Source organism: Arachis ipaensis, chromosome B02 (genome assembly GCF_000816755.2).
Source record: "Arachis ipaensis cultivar K30076 chromosome B02, Araip1.1, whole genome shotgun sequence".
Lineage (NCBI taxonomy): Eukaryota > Viridiplantae > Streptophyta > Magnoliopsida > Fabales > Fabaceae > Arachis > Arachis ipaensis.
The window spans coordinates 36,348,556-36,360,186 of NC_029786.2; the positions used below are offsets into that span (position 1 = coordinate 36,348,556).

The window sequence follows — 11,631 nt, forward strand, 5'->3', positions numbered from 1 at the left end:
CACATTTTATTGTGTGAAAAGTGAGGTGAGTGATTTGCTTCGCTTGTTGTATGAGGAAGATTGAAGGATCCAACACTAAGGTGATCTGCATGGTAGTTTCTTTCAGTTTTCATCCCTCTGATCTAGGTTGTCAAGGACAAGTTCTTTGAAGATCTAGTAGGAAATCCTTTTCGGTGACCTAGGTTGCTAAGAACAGGTATTTTAGAGGTCTAGTAGGAAAACCTTTATCTATCTTTTATATTTTTGCTATGTCTCTTTATGCCAATAAATTTCTCTTCTTGATGCCATTCTTTTCTTGCCCTCTTCCATTAGGATTTTAATACTTTGAATGTATTAAACCCCAATTAAATTCTTATCATCTGGTATCAGTTACAGGTTATAGGTAAATTCCTATTTATCTGTACGATCCAAAATTTTGTTTAGTCTCTTTATTTTTCTCTTCAATTTCTGCAAATCAAGTTAAGCAAAAAAAAAAAAAAAGAAGTAAAAAAAAACATTTAAAAAAAACATAATAAAAAAAATTAAATTTTCCCTTTGTTTTATCCTTTCAAAATTTCTTTGGGTTTCAATTAGGATTCAATTTTGCTAGTTTTTGTCATCCTAGTATCACTTTTTGTTTCCTTTGTCACATACTTTAATTGTCTTCTTGTCAAGTTGAACGTCTCTATCATTTAGATTATTTTAGTTTGGTGTCTCAATTCCTCATCTCCCAAAGTGCAACTTGTTAAAGTAATTCAAAAGTGAAAAAAGGCAAGGGTGGTGAGCTCAACAGAGGGTAAAAGCCACGTATTGAGTGAAACACGAGTGTCCTACTCCGAGTGATATACGTAAGAAGAGTGTTGTAAGGTCTTTTCTTTTACAGTTTCATTGATGGCTAACAATGAAGGGAACCCCGATCCACAACTAACTTTCCGCGTCGACGCACTTGCTAGCATCCTTACAAGGATTGAACAACGTCTTGATGACATGGATTTCCGAATTAACTCTTTTTCTCCTAGGCGAATAGCACGGTCACGAGAATCTGTTCATAACGATTCTACGGAGTCTGAGGAGGAGACTTCATCCAGATCCCGGCATCATAGATAACCAGCAATTGTTGATAATAACCTTAATGCTATCAAGATGTGCATCCCAAAATTTAAAGGCAGAAGTGACCCTGAGGCGTCCCTGGAATGGGAACGAAAGGTGGAGCTCTTATTTCAGTGTCATAACTACTCTGATGTGAAAAAGGTAAGACTAGCAGCTGTAGAATTCTCGGATTATGCCTTGTCTGGTGGGCCGAGCTGGACAAACAGAAGAGGCGGAATGGAAAACCACCAATTCTGTCCTGGGAGAAGATGAAGAAGGTCATGCGATAACAGTTTGTCCCTTCTTACTACTACAGGGAGCTACATCAATGGCTCCAATGATTATACCAAGGTTCTAAGTCTGTAGATGAGTATCATAAGGAGATGGAGATGCTGCTAATCCAAGCAAATATTGAGGAGGAGTTTGAGGCTACTATGGCACGTTTCTTGAGTGGGCTGAATCAAGACATTGCAAATATTGTAGAACATCACTCATTTGTGAATATGGAAGACTTGGTGAACCTAGCTATCAAGGTGGAAAGACAGCAAAAGGCAAAGGAACTGCGTAATTCTTCTAACTCTACTTCAAGGTGGGATTCGAGAGGTGCTAATTTCAGGGAGAAGACTGGATCCAAACCTACCGAATCAAAGGAGAAGCCTACAGAGCAGCATAGAAAGACGCACACGCCTAAACCTCCTGCACGACATTGTGATATTACCTGCTTTAAGTGCCACAGATTAGGCCATTTTGCTTGCAAGTGTCCAAATAAAAGGACCGTAGTCATTAAAGCAAATGATATTTTCTCAGAATCTGATAACTCAGATGGGTATGAGGACATGCCACATGCGGATGATGCTACAGATAATGAATATATAGTTGAGTATGCTGTTAGTGGAGAGACCCTTGTTACTAGGCAAATCTTAAATGTACAAGCCAAGGACGATCGTTTAGAATAGCGAGAGAACATCTTTCATACAAAAGTTTTATTGGGAGGTAAGGTTGGACTCATGATCATTGATGCTAGAAGTCATACAAACATTGCTAGCTCTACTTTGTTCACAAAATTGGGGTTGAAATGCACCAAACACCCTAACCCTTACAAACTGTTGTGGCTAAGTGATATTGGTGAATTGAAGGTTATGAAGCAAGCCCACATACAGTTCTCTATTGGGAGATATAGTGATGAGGTCCTTTGTGACGTGGTTCCCATGCAGGCTTGTCATCTACTCTTAGGCCGTTCATGGCAGTATGATAGAAGGGTGGTCCATGATGGTTTCATAAACCGATACTCCTTTACTTATCTTGGGAAAAAGATTACCCTTGCAGCTTTGACACCTGAAGAAGTGTACCTGGAGCAACTGAACATGCGTAAATCTACTAAAGAGTCTTTAGGATGTGAGAAAATTGAAAAACAAGAGGGTAAAGAGAGGGCTTTGAGAGACAAAACATGTTAGAAAAAGAGTCAGGGTCTGAGTGAAAAAGAGTTCTAAAAGAGAAAAATCTGTGGAGAGTGAGAGTGCTCACATAATATGTTTTTATGCAAAAGAGAGGGATCTGAAGTATGCTAGTTTGGAAAAAAAAAGCATTGATGTTGGTGCGATTTAGAGAGTCTTTACTTTCTACCATTGAAACTAACCATGACCTGCCTGGTGCTTTTATTTCACTCTTGCAGGAGTTTGGCGATGTCTTTCCAGATGAGATGTCCTCAGGTTTACCTCCGTTATGAGGCAATGAACATCAGCTTGACTTTGTCCCTGGATCAAGCATTCCTAACCGTCCAGCTTACCGGACTAATCCTGAGAAGACAAAGGAACTCCAACGGCAAGTCGAGGACTTTTTGGCTAAGGGTTTTGTGAGAGAAAGCATGAGTCCTTGTGCTGTTCCGGTACTGTTGGTGCCCAAGAAGGATGGATCATGGAGGATGTGTGTTGACTGCAGAGCTGTAAACAAGATTACGGTAAAGTATCACCATTCTATTCCTAGACTTGATGATATGCTTGATGAATTGCATGGTTCTGTTATTTTTACTAAAATAGATTTAAGGAGTGGTTATCATCAAATATGAATGAAACTTGGTGATGAATGGAAAACAACTTTCAAAACTAAATATGGTTTGTATGAGTGGTTAGTTATGCCATTTGGTTTGACTAATGCACCTAGTACACTCATGAGACTAATGAATCATGTTTTGTGAGAGTTTTTAGGTAAATTTGTGGTTGTTTATTTTGATGATATCCTTATCTACAGTAAATGTCTTGATGATCATATTTTGCATGTTCAATCTGTTTTAGAGGTACTTAGAAAAGAAAAATTATATGCTAATCTCCAAAAGTGCTCATTCTGTCTTAGTAAAGTCGTATTCCTATGCTTTGTGATAAGTTCTGCAGGGATTGAGGTAGATGACGAGAAGGTGAAGGCTATTAGAGAATGGCCCACACCTCAGAGTGTCTCTGATGTTAGAAGTTTTCATGGTCTTGCGGGTTTTTATCGGAGGTTTGTTAAAGATTTTTCTACTATTGATGCACCTTTAACTGAAATCATCAAGAAACATGTCAACTTTAAATGGGATCAGGAACAAGAACTTGCCTTTAACACCTTGAAAGAATTATTGTGTTCTGCCCACATTCTTATTTTACCGGATTTTTCTAAAACTTTTGAAATCGAATGTGATGCTTCCGGAATTGGTATAGGTGCTATTTTGATGCAGGAAAAGTGAGCAATTGCCTATTTCAGTGAGAAGTTGAATGGAGCCCATCTCAACTACTCAACTTATGATAAAGAGCTTTATGCCTTGGTGAGAGCTTTGGAAGTGTGGCAGCATTATTTGCTACCTAAGGAATTTGTGGTACATACTGACCATGAATCCCTCAAACACTTGAAGGCCAAGGGAAGCTGAACAAGAAACATGCAAAATGGATAGAATTCCTTGAATCCTTTCCATATGTAATCGCCTATAAGCAAGGTAAAGTGAATGTAGTTGCTAATGCATTATCTAGAAGGTATTCCTTAATCACAACCCTTACTTCTAAGCTGTTATGTTTTGAGTGTATGAAGGAATTGTATGCAACTGATTCTACTTTTGCCTCTATCTATGCTGCATGTGAACATAGTGCATATAACAAATTCTATAAGCATGATGGCTTTCTTTTTCGGGGTAATAGGACTTGTGTACCTACTTGTTCTATTAGGGAGTTACTTGTTCTAGAATCACATAGTGGGGGTTTGATGGGTCATTTTAGTGTGCATAAGACTTTGGATATTTTATCTGAGCATTTTTACTGGCCCCACATGCGTAAAGATGTTGAAAATTTTTGTGCTAAATGCATTGCATGTAAACAAGCTAAATCTAAGTCTTTACCACATGGTTTGTATACTCCTTTCCTGTTCCTGTGCATCCATGGGTTGATATTTCTATGGATTTTGTTCTTGGTTTTCCTAGAACTAGGAGAGGTCGAGATAGAATTTTTGTTGTGGTAGATAGATTTAGTAAAATGGCTCATTTCATTGCTTGCCATAAAACTGATGATGCCACAAATATTGCTGACCTATTCTTTAGAGAAGTTGTGCGCTTACATGGTGTACCCCAAACTATTGTTTCTGATCGTGATGTCAAATTCTTAAGTCACTTTTGGAAAGTTTTGTGGAGTAAGTTGGGAACAAAATTGTTATACTCAACTACTTGTCACCCTCAAACTGATGGTCAAACTGAAGTGGTAAATAGGACATTGGGAACCTTGTTGCGTGCTGTTGTTGGTAAGAATTTGAAAACTTGGGAAGATTGTTTACCTTTTATTGAGTTTGCTTATAACAGGACAATCCATTCTTCCACTGGTTTTTTGCCCTTTGAACTTGTCTATGGTTTTAATCCTCTAACTTTCTTAGATTTAATGCCTTTACCTTTGAGTGATCTTATTAGCTTAGATGGAGCAAACAAGGCTGAGAAAGTTAAAGCAATACATGCAAAGGCTCGTGACCTAATTGAGAGGAAGAACAAAGCCACGGCTAAAAGGATTAACAAGAGCCGAAAGCATATAGTCTTCGAACTAGGAGATTGGGTTTGGGTACAATTGAGGAAGGAAAAATTCCCTACTCAGAGGAAGTCTAAACTTGATGCTTGAGGGGATGGCCCATTCCAAGTGCTTGAGAAGATCAATGACAACACCTACAAGATTGACCTACCAGGTGAGTATAATGTCTTTGCTACTTTCAATATTTCTGATCTCTCTCCTTTTGATATGGACACAGATTCGAGGACAAATCTTTTTGAGGAAGGAGGGAATGATACATGCTCAGAAAGACAACTGGGGCATTCTAAAACAAAAGGACATAATAGAAATTTCACACTTCTAGAGGGCCCCATCACTAGAGCACGTGCAAAGAAGCTCAAAGAGAGCTTTGAAAACTTGGCAGCACTCATGCATATGGTGTTACATCAAGTTCTAACCAAGGAAGAATGGGCAAGGCCCATTGGGCTAAGTCAGGACAGCAAGAATCCCAATAATGCTTTTCAAATTCAATGGAAGGCATACTTTATTATTAATTTTTGATTTTTAGGCATTTATTTTTGTTTGTTTTGTTGTTAGAGTTTGTTGGAAGATTTGATTTACTTTTGATTTGCTTAGTAGTATTTTTAGAGATTTTAAATTTAAATCAAAATCTGATCTAATCTAATAAGATCAAATCTGATTTAAATTAGTTATCATATCTTTAGGATTTTAAAATTTAAATCAAATCTGATCTAATCCAATAAGATCAAATCTGATTTAAATTAGTTATCATATCTTATCTTTTAGCTAGGTTGTTCAGGGTCTATTTAAACACCTTCTGGTGAGATAATTTACATAACTTTGATGAACAAATTTCAGTTGCTTTTAAGCACGTTTTATTGTGTGAGAAGTGAGGTGAGTGATTTGCTTCGCTTGTTGCATGAGGAAGATTGAAGGATCCAACACTAAGGTAATCTGCGTGGTAGTTTCTTTTAGTTTTCGTCCCTCTGATCTAGGTTGTTAAGGACAAGTTCTTTGAAGGTCTAGTAGGGAATCCTTTCCGGTGACCTAGGTTGCTAAGAACAGGTATCTTAGAAGTCTAGTAGGAAAACCTTTATCTATCTTTTTATGTTTCCGCTGTGTCTCTTTAAGCCAATAAATTCCTCTTCTTGATGCCATCCTTTTCTTGCCCCCTTCCATTAGGATTTTAATACTTTGAATGTATTAAACCCCAATTAAATTCTTATCATACTTGGATTTCCTCAGAGCCTTGAAAGAGGAATGAGGAAATCATGCTAGAAATTCTTTCTCATGTTGGATTAGGTTGGGGGTTGGATGGATATAATGACATGTAATCCTACCAGTACTTTGATCTATGAAGGTGTGTGGTATAATCATTGACCAAGCTTCATCTCTTCCCATGAGCAATTAGATCAAAGAATTGGCAATTGTTCAAGCTTAGAGAGATCGGATTGCCAAGGAATTGGGATCCAATCACCTAAGATTTCCAAGTAGATCAATGAATGCATTGATTAAGAAAGAGATGAGAATGAACTTGATCCGGACGATTGCAATATCTCTTGATCACAATGTTCATTTTATTTTTAGTTCTTACATTTACTTTATAGTCATTTACTTTTCTGCACTTTACATTTCCTGCACTTTTCTTGCCATTTTACTTTTCTGCACTTTATAGTTTTTGTTTACATTCATGCAATTTACATTTTCTGTTTGATTATCACTCCAATATGAACCGTCTAACTAGGTTAATTATCAACCATTGTTTGCTTAATCTGTTAATCCTCGTGGGATCGACCTCACTCTTTTGTGAGTTTTATTACTTGATACGACCCGGTGCACTTGCCGGTAGTTATTGCGGAAATAATTTTTTTCCGTATCAACCCTTTCTAGCTATAGGACGGACCCTTATTGACGTTCAAAAAGGAGAAGTAACCCTGAGAGTCAACGAGGATAAGTTCGTGCTAAATGCTGTCAAAGCTATGTAGCATCCAAACACTCCAGAGGAGCGCATGGGTATTGATATCATTGATTCCCTAGTGGAAGAAGTGAACATGGTTGAGAGACTCAAAGAAGAGCTGAATGACATCTTTTATGATGCCTAGCCTGATTTAGAGGAGCTAGAGGTAACAAAGGAGCCTTTGAAAACTCCTAAGGAAGAGGATAAGTCCCCTAAACTCGAGCTCAAGCCATTACCATCATCCTTGAAATATGCATTTCTTGGAGATGAGGATACTTATCCTGTGATTATAAGCTCTGCTTTAGAACCACAGGAAGAAAAAGCACTAATCCAAGTGCTAAAGACACACAAGAAAGCTCTTGGGTGGACAATCAGTGACCTTAAGGGCATTAGCCCTACCCAATGCATGCACAAGATCCTGCTGGAGGATGACGCCAAACCAGTGATGCAACCACAAAGGCGACTGAATCCAGCCATGAAGGAAGTGGTGCAAAAAAAAGTCATAAAATTTTGGGAGGCTGGGATTATTTATCCCATTTCTGACAGCCCCTAGGTGAGTCCTGTCCAAGTTGTTCCCAAAAAAAAGGCATGACAGTGGTTCATAATGAAAAAAATGAACTGATTTCCACAAGAACAGTTACAGGGTCACGTATGTGTATTGACTACAGAAGGCTCAATAATGCCACCAGAAAGGATCATTTTCCTTTACCATTTATAGACCAAATACTGGAGAGACTGGCGGGTCATGCATTCTACTGCTTTTTGGATGGCTATTCAGGCTATAATCAAATTGTAGTAGATCCTTAGGACCAAGAAAAAACATCATTTACATGGCCATATGGCGTGTTTGCTTATAGGCGAATGCCATTTGGCATGTGCAATGCACCAGCAACCTTTCAAAGGTGTATGCTCTCTATTTTCTCTGACATGGTGAAAAATTTCTTGAAGTATTCATGGATGACTTTTCCATCTTTGGAGACTCATTTGACTCCTGCCTTGACCATCTAGCCCTAGTTCTCAAATGTTGTCAAGAGACAAACCTAGTTTTAAATTGGGAGAAATGCACTTTATGGTGACTAAAGGGATTGTTCTCGGGCATCAGATCTCGAACAAGGGAATAGAAGTGGATCAAGATAAGGTGGAGGTAATTGAACGATTACCACCACCAACTAATGTTAAGGCAATCAGAAGTTTTCTGGGCCTATAGGAGGTTTATAAAAGATTTCTCTGAAATTGCAAAACCCCTGTGGAACTTATTAGCTACTGACACTCCGTTTGTCTTTGACCAAGAGTGTCTGAATGCCTTTGAAACTCTGAAGGCGAAGCTTACCACAGCACCTGTCATTTCTGCACCCAACTGGGACTTACCATTCGAACTAATGTGTGATGCCAGTGACCATGCCATTGGTGCAGTTCTGGGGCAGAGACAGGACAATCTTCTGCATGTCATTTATTATGCCAGTCATGTTCTAAATGACGCACAAAAGAACTATACTACCATAGAGAAGGAATTGCTTGCAGTGGTTTATCCCATTGACAAGTTCAGATCCTATTTAATAGGATCTAAGGTCATTATCTACTCTGACCTTGCTGCTCTTAAATATCTCCTCACCAAGCAAGATTCTTAGCTTAGGCTGATAAGATGGGTACTACTCCTGCAAGAGTTTGATATAGAAATTAGAGACAGAAAAGGGTCAGAAAACCAGGTAGCTGACCACTTGTCTCGGATTGAACCAGTAGAAGGGACATCTCCTCCCTCTACTGAGGTGTCTGAAACCTTACCGGATGAGCAACTCTTTGCCATTCGGATGACACCCTGGTTCGCAGACATTGCGAACTACAATGCTATAAGGTTCATCCCCAAGGAATACAGTAGGCATCAAGCTCGAAAACTCATTCATGATGCGAGGTACTACTTGTGGGATGAACCGTATCTCTTTAAGAGATTCTCGGATGGGATAATCCGCCGCTGTGTGTCTGAAGAAGAGGCACATAAAATTCTATGGCATTGCCATGGCTCCGACTATGGAGGACACTTTGGTAGTGAGCGAACAACCACAAAGGTTCTCCAAAGTAGTTTCTACTAGCCCACACTGTTTAAGGATTCCCGAGAGTTTCTCTGTCATTGTGACAATTGCCAAAGGGTTGGCAATCTCCCTCATGGTCACGACATGCCTCAGCAAGGAATCCTAGAGATTGAGCTGTTTGATGTATGGGGTATAGACTTCATGGGTCCTTTCCCACCTTCGTACTCAAACACCTATATTCTCGTGGCAGTGGATTATGTGTCTAAATGGGTTGAAGCAATTGCATTACCCACAAATGGTACTACAGTAGTGATGAAGTTCCTACAGAAGAACACCTTCACTAGGTTTGGTGTCCCTCGGACACTGATCAGTGATGGAAGAACTCATTTCTGCGACAAACAGCTTGACTCTATGCTGAACCAATATGGAGTTCGCCATAAAGTGGCCACCCCATATCACCCACAGACAAATGGGCAGGCTGGGGTCTCAAATAGAGAACTAAAGAGAATCCTGGAAAGGATGGTGAACACCTCTAGAAAGGATTAGGCAAGAAAGCTTGATGATGTACTCTGGGCATACAGAACAGCTTTCAAAACCCCTATAGGAACGTCACCTTACCAATTGGTGTATAGGAAGGCGTGCCACCTGCTAGTAGAGCTAGAACACAAGGCTTACTGGGAAACCTGACTCCTAAACCTTGATGCAAAGGCAGTAGGAGAGAAGAGGTTACTCCAGCTAAACGAGTTGGATGAATTCCGATTGGCTGCATTTGAAAATGCAAAAATTTATAAAGAAAGGGCCAAGAAGTGGCATGACAGAAAGATATCTTCCAGAGTCTTTGAACCTGGACAGAGAGTTATTCTCTTCAACTCTAGACTGAAGCTCTTCCCTGGAAAGCTCAAGCCACGACGGACAGGACCTTTCCTGATCACTAATGTATCATCCTATGGTCATATAGAACTCTAGAGTAATTACTCTAATAAATAATTTACTGTTAATGGCCAGAGAGTGAAACATTACTTGGGTGGTGAAATTGAGCAAGAGGAATCCACCCTATTACTCACATAAACATAGCACAGTCCAGCTAAACGACAGTAAAGAAGAACTTGTTGGGAGGCAACCCAACCATAATTAAAGTTATTTTTGTTTTTATTACATATATTTCAATTATATTTGTTTAATTTTCATAATTGTTTCTTTAGGTTTGTGATCATGTGCAGTAGTTTAAACAGAAGCAGAGACAGTCAGAACTAAAATCAGAGGCCCTCAAGGTGTAGCAATCCTGGCATTGAACGCCAGCCAGGGAGCACTGGATGGGCATTCAACGCCCTAAAGGGAGGAAGCAAGGCTGGCGTTGAACGCCAGACAGGGAGCACTGGTTGGGCGTTTAGCGCCCAGGAGGAGCACACAACTAGCGTTGAATGCCAGAATAGGGACATTTTGGGCGTTTAACGCCCAACAAGGGTTAGGGAAGTTTTTGACTTGTTCAAAACTTATCTTTTCCAAATCTTATCTTTTTAATCATATCTTCTAAACAAGATTCTTTCAATCATCATCTTTTAATTTCAAATTCCTTTCAAATTTACAATCTTTTTTAATCTTTTTCAATTCTTTTTCAAATATCTTTCAAAATTTCATATCTTTTATTAAACTTTAAAATCTTTTTCATACCTTCTATCTTATCTTTTTATCATTTTCATATCTTTTGATTTTAAAACTTATCTTTTTCTATCTTTTACCAAAATGTGAATCATATCTTCTTTATCTTTTATCTACTTAATTTCGGAAACCCACCCTCCCCTCCCTATATAAAATTCACCCCACACACTCCCTCATCCAAACTCAATTCGAATCCCTCTCCTCTTCTTCATCTTCTTTCTTTTCTTTTGCTCGAGGACGAGCAAACCTTTTACGTTTGGTGTGGAAAAAGCCTTGCCTTCTCACACCATTCAAATTTCATGGCTCCAAAAAGCACAAAACCCACTTCAAGAAGCAAAGAAGACAACTAAATAGCTATTTTCAAACCTTTCAGATTCTATACCAAGCAACATGAAGAACATTATTACAAAATAATGTGCAAAAGGACAGTGATCCTGGAGGCTAGATTTGAATTAAAAGAAGATAAATATCCGGAGATCTAAGAGCAGATTCAAAAGAGAGGTTGGGAGATCCTGGCCGACCCTGAGATCAATGTTGGAATAACAATGATCCATGAATTCTATGCAAATCTATGGATGACAGATAAGCAAAAGATAGTTGGACAATGGTTCCAAAATTTTCGCCCCATGGTTCGGGGAAAGACTCTCTATTTTCATCTTGATAAGGTGAGAGAGATCTTTAAATTACCCCCACAAAGGGATGATCAATAATCCTTTAATAGGAGGGTGATGGCTAACCCCAAGCTGGATCAGATTCTAGAAGACATATGTCTACCTGGAACTCAATGGATCAATAACACAAAAGGAAAACCAAACCAACTGAGGAGGTTGGATCTCAAACTAGTTGCTAGGGATTGGTTGGATTTTATTGGGTGTTCCATACTCCCTACTAGTAACCGTTCTGAAGTCAACAT

At 39.0% G+C, this 11,631-nt stretch overlaps 1 pseudogene; it reads left to right on the plus strand.

Moving 5' to 3' along the window:
- On the plus strand, positions 1,123–6,008 carry LOC107627189 (annotated as a pseudogene).